The 5,499-nt window shown below is 48.7% G+C and overlaps 1 pseudogene; it reads left to right on the top strand.

The window, feature by feature from the left end:
* Positions 1–3,103: 3,103 nt before the first annotated feature.
* Positions 3,104–4,084, top strand: LOC144160945 (uncharacterized; annotated as a pseudogene).
* Positions 4,085–5,499: the final 1,415 nt, after the last annotated feature.

Genomic DNA, 5,499 nt, shown 5'->3' on the forward strand with positions numbered 1-5,499 from the left:
CTTAGGAGATGATGCCATGTTTTGTGTTGAGCGCACCTTTAAGTTCCTATCAGAAGTTCACTTTTTACAACTCATCTCATACCACCCATAGCTTTAACCCTGGTCCTATACCCCCGCCACCTTATTTATCTTTTAACCACTCTTGTTCTTCACCCTGGCCCTTTACACCAGCCGTGCTCACAGTTTTTAACTGATTTTATTTCGTGTTCTCTCCTCATCAAATCATTTTTTGTTTGGCGCTCTTTGCCCATGTCGGCCTTGCGCCAATAAAATCAAAACATCATCATCATCATCATGTCTTAGGCGAATACGGCTAAGGAAAGCTTGATCATTGCGGGGGATAACATCTACCCGGAAATGCGCGCACTTGCTCATTCCCGCCCTGACTGTTTACAGTGTTTAATGCTTTTTTTGATACTGTAACTTATTTTGCAGCATGTGCAACGCTTGCTTCCAATGTCGTCGCGTGCAGTGTGCGATTTCTGTGTTCGAGGGTTTCTCAGTAGTCAAATTTAAGTCCCTAGAGTTCAGCAAAGCAGCCAATTCGTTCGCAGACGATGTGAGCGTAGGTTATGGTTCCTTTTCTGGCCCTGTTTTTTGCTACAAAGCAAACTCTCTAACACACAGACAAATAATGGTATTGGGGATGGCTCGAGCATGCAGTGTTGAGGGATGGTGTTGTTATGTCCGGCCATGGTTTCCTCACAAACGAAGTCCCGCAACGCGGACAACGTGTCTTCGTCCCATTCATGTGGTCTGATCAAGTTTTTATCGGAGAGGACCCAGGCGATAGCGTGGACGAAGCATCGCATTGGCTTGGGAAGCGCACGAGCCGAACCACTGCAAGGGAATGGTCGCCACTATGGGATGTAGTTTCATGCGAGTAATTCCGCCATCGAGGAACCACGTCGTCTCGATAAGCGGAACCCTACTGCGCCATGTTCAGTACTACTTGAGCAGCTCGGCATAGACTAAGGGTTATTGCGTTGGCATGGGTGAATATTAGTTTATAATTCCTGCACCCGTCGATTACGTCGACGGTGGTGCTCCACATCTGGATCAGTAAGCAGTGTAAATAATCTAACAGGCAGGATCAACTGGCCGCGGTGTAAGGATGCTTCGTTTGCAAGTACATTAGCCTTCTCGTTTCCTGGGTGTCCTTTATATCCAGGAAACCTGCGTACCGCCAACCGTACCCCAGAGTTGGCCTTGGGTTCCTCTCAGGTCTGCAATAGCGTAGGTGGCTTTTTTTTTGCCGCGGTGGACCAATGATGCATTTTATGCCTGAGAGCCGTCAGTCAATATTTCTACTTGGCCTTAACGCTGTTCTTGGTGATCGGTGACAACGTGGCGTGCAATGTGAAGACCTTCCCTTTATAGCAGAAAGGTCAAGTTCAGTAGTATCAGGGTCGGCGTCAAGCGAAATAAGTCGAATTCCCTGGTAGACATTGGGCTTGTACACAGCGGCCACTGCCGCTATACAGGACTCGGGGCGCAAGACGCGTGCAGAGAAATCTCAAGGGTTGTTCTGCTCCGAGAAGTAGCACCGGCTACAGCCAGGCTAGTCCGGTACGACAATTGCCTCCGGCAATCAGTTTTAGAGAGTGCCGTTTTGTTGTGCTGTAACAAGGGTGTTTGCAGGACCGTTATGTGTTTGAAGCTGCTGTTTCCGTGCATGTCATTTCTGGTTTCGTTGTCCGGAAAAAAACGTGTTATTTTTCTATTTCGTCTGTGTCGGTGCCACTTCCTCTGGCGGTGTCAGGCTCGCGAACCCTTCGCTCATGAAAAACATTCCTTTAACATTGAACTGCTCGTGTGAAGGCACCTTCCACTTTCGTACTTTGCCCATTTCAATGAAAGAGGGATCAACCACAATTTTTGTTTTGTTTGCCCTGCTTTTTTCAATGTTCTTTCGTGCAGTGTACGATTATGGTGTTCGTGGGTTTCTCAGTAGCCTCGTTCAATCGGCCGGAGTTTATCAAAGCGACGAAGTATTCTGAGGAATAACTTTCAAGCTGCAAGAGCGCATTTGTGTCTCTTTCCCTCGGTCACTACCTGAAATTTCGTTTGCTTGATTTTGGAGCGTCGTTATTTTCGCGTTTTTGCACTGTTTGGTACAATGTCATCGCATAATACAGAGTTCGAAAAATGCGGTCGCAAGTTTCTCAGTACACAAATTCAAGCAACGAGAAGTTGTCAAAGCGGCGAAATATTGTGAGGGATACTATTTATCCAGATAATTCTTGTTGCTCGATCATACTCGGGCTGACTGCCCGAGAGTTAAATATGCTGGCTTTTAGGGGCCTCTTTTTTTCCTTCTTTGCGCTGCTTGGTTGAAAAGTCGTCGCATGCAGTGTACTATTTTTGTGTTCATTAATGTCTCAGTTTCCGACTTCAAGAGCCTAAATCTTACCAACGGGCTGAATACTGCGAGGGTATTATTTAACCGCGAACAGCCCGTTCCTGGATTACCACCAAACTCAGTTTTTGGGAGTATATTACGATTTCTTTTGTGACGCTCTTCTTTATTTTCGCATGTTTTCACTGTTTGCTTGCAATATCTTGGCGTGTAGTGTACGGTTGTTGTATTCGTGAGTTTCTCATTATCCGCGTTTATTCGCCTAAAGCTTCACAACGCTGAGAAGCGTTTTGGGAGATACTGTGTAACGCTGAAGGGTGCCCGTCCCTCTCTTTGACGCATTGACGGCCGGGGAGTATGTTGTGCTTCCTTTTTTGGCCCTGTAGTTTTTCCGCACCTTTCTCTGCCTGGTTCGAATGTCCTCGCGTCTCCCCGCAGACAACAGGAGCTGCTGCCGCTTGACCCATCAAATCAAATGAAGTTTATTATTTCAACAAAAGAATACAGGGGGTTATTGTTGCATCCTATATGTATTGATATAGTTTCAGTTTCGGTTTCAGTTTTTGGGTTTGAAACACTCTGTCCTTGTGCGTGTATATATTTTGTGCAACGTCTATTAAAGGGCAGCATGCCACACATGCGCCTGGTGCAAAGGTCATGTCACTCCATCGTTACAATGGCGACGAGGATTTAGAACCGCATTCTCATGTAATTCCCCGGTACCCAACCAGCCACGCCTACCCGATGGCTTTCACCGGAATCACCCCACCAGAGCCGTTCCTTCCGACACCCGGTCGCCCCGTACAACCATGGTCACGATGGTACGACATGTTCGAGGTGTACCTGTTGGCATCCGGTGCTTCCGAATTCCCCCCAGAGCGTCGCAAGACTCTTCTACTTCACTGTTGGGGACCCGAAGGTCAACGCGTTTTCAGCACCCTGCCTGTGTCTCAGGCGGCCGAGAAGACCGAGGAGAAGCAAGGGGCTGCAGCTACGCCAGACGTATACGCCTCCGCGGTAGCGACACTTGCCAAGCACTTCGACACTACCTCCAACGTGGTCGTCGAGCGCCACCGATTTCAACGCCGGATTCAGTCCCAGGCGAGTCGGTTCAAGAGTTCGTGACCGCTCTTAAAGAGCGCGCCGCGATGTGCTCGTTTAAATCGCCAGAAGAGACGTTACGCGACCAGTTTCTTGCCGGTGTGTCGTCGGATTGCGTTCGTCAACGTCTTTTGTTAGAAGGGTTTTCCCTGTCGTTTGGCAAGGCAGTTGCTCTCGCGAGTGAAATCGAGCAAGCAGCCGCGGAAACGAAGAAATTTTCGGTTTCGGCGCAGCCAGTATCTGCGCATTCCTGCGCAAAGGACAGTTTGTCGCCGTCACCGCATTCACGTCCGCGCGCTCGCACTTTTGGTCAACGTGATAAGGCAGGAACGCATGGGAACCGCCCCTCTTCTCGAGAGCGCCGTCCTTCGCATTGTTTTCGTTGTGGTTCTAGCGAGCATCGCGCTTCATGGCAACGCTGGACAGCTAAAGGAAGAAAATGCTTCTTCTGTGGCCGTATCGGGCATTTTGAGAATGTTTGCAAAAAGAAACGGTCGCATGCAGTTGTCCACAAAGTTTCAGCTGATAGCCTGTCTCAGGATGAAACTGCGCAGGTTCGTGAGGTTCAACAGCCTCTTGCATCTGCAATACACATTAACGTTCAAGTCGGGCAGGTCAAAGTGAAACTGTTAGTTGATTCTGGCTCTTCCGTTTTAATTTTTTTGGGGAAGGTGCTTGACCAGCATTTTCCAAGTGTGCACCGGCTTCCCGTTCCTCGTGTAACAATTCTGGATTATTAAAAACGACCAATTTCGGTTCGAGGCTGCTTCTTTTCGGAAGTTTCCTTCGAGAATCGCAGCGCACCGCTGTTGTTTTATGTCGTCGAACAGGGCACTTCTCTCATAGGCTTGGATGGTATTAAGGCATTGAAGCTGTGCATTGAAGGGTCCCAACTGCAGTGCTTCTAAACCAGCGCGGTACCGAATACCGAAGTAGCTGTGTCATGTCCGTTCGAGTTGTCCTCGCCGTTGCCACCAGAACTTCAGCGGAAGTTTGGCTCCCTCTTCACAAATAAGCTGGGTCTTGCAAAAGGTTTTGTTCACAGGATTACGACGCGTGCGGGTGTTCAGCCGGTAGCATGAAAACTTCGCCGTCTTCCTTTGATGTTACGACCACGCATGTCTTCGGAACTGCAGCGCTGGGAAACTTGGACATCATTGAACTTATCAATGCATCACAATGGGTGTCCCGCATTGTAGTCATTGAGAAGAAAAATAGCAGTATTGGGCTTTGTTTAGACTTACGCGAACCTAACAAGGCGATCGTTCCGGACAGCTTTCCGCTGCCGCACATGGATGAGCTGCTTCATGTTTTGGTGGGGGCAACGCATTTTTCGAAGCTTGACTTAGCTTCTGCCTATCACCAAGTTCTCCTGGATCGTGAGAGTAGGGAGTTGACTGCATTCATTGCACGTGATGGGCTGTCACGGTTCAAACGCGTTTGTTTTGGGCTAGCGTGAGCACCTGCGGCTTTCCAGAGTATGATGTCTCTCACTCCGCAATTGTGCTGGTGTCCTGTTTTACATTGACGACGTCATTGTGTTTGGTAAATCGGCTGAGGAGCACCTAAAGAACCTTGAGACAGTTCTGCAGCTTATCAAGGACGCAGGCCTGAAGCTGAGCAGTAAAAATGTGTTCGGAGTTCAGGAGCTTGAATTTTCGGGCCACAAGGTGACTCTTTGTGGTATTTCGCCACTGCCAGGGAAAGTCGACGCAATGGTGAACACTCCAGTTCCAAACAATGCCGCCGAACTCCGTTTGTTTCTTGGGTTAGTAGAATAATACGCCAAGTTCGTTCCACACTTAGCCAAGATGGTGCAGCCAATGAGAGTTCTACTTAGGAAAGACCAAGAGTACGCCTGGTCTACTGAGGTGGATAAAAGTTTCCGCATGATAAAGTCTGTAATGTCCTCAGATCTGGTCTTGCAGATGTTTGATCCTGCACTTCCAATTATCATTTCCACTGATGCGTCTGAATGTGGACTCGGAGCAGTCCCCCAGCAGCGCGCCGGTCACACTTCGTACGGTCGCTTTTGCATC

The sequence above is a fragment of the Haemaphysalis longicornis genome, unplaced genomic scaffold, assembly GCF_048455015.1.
Source record: "Haemaphysalis longicornis isolate Haplotype H1 unplaced genomic scaffold, Haemaphysalis longicornis Haplotype H1 scaffold_11, whole genome shotgun sequence".
NCBI lineage: Eukaryota > Metazoa > Arthropoda > Arachnida > Ixodida > Ixodidae > Haemaphysalis > Haemaphysalis longicornis.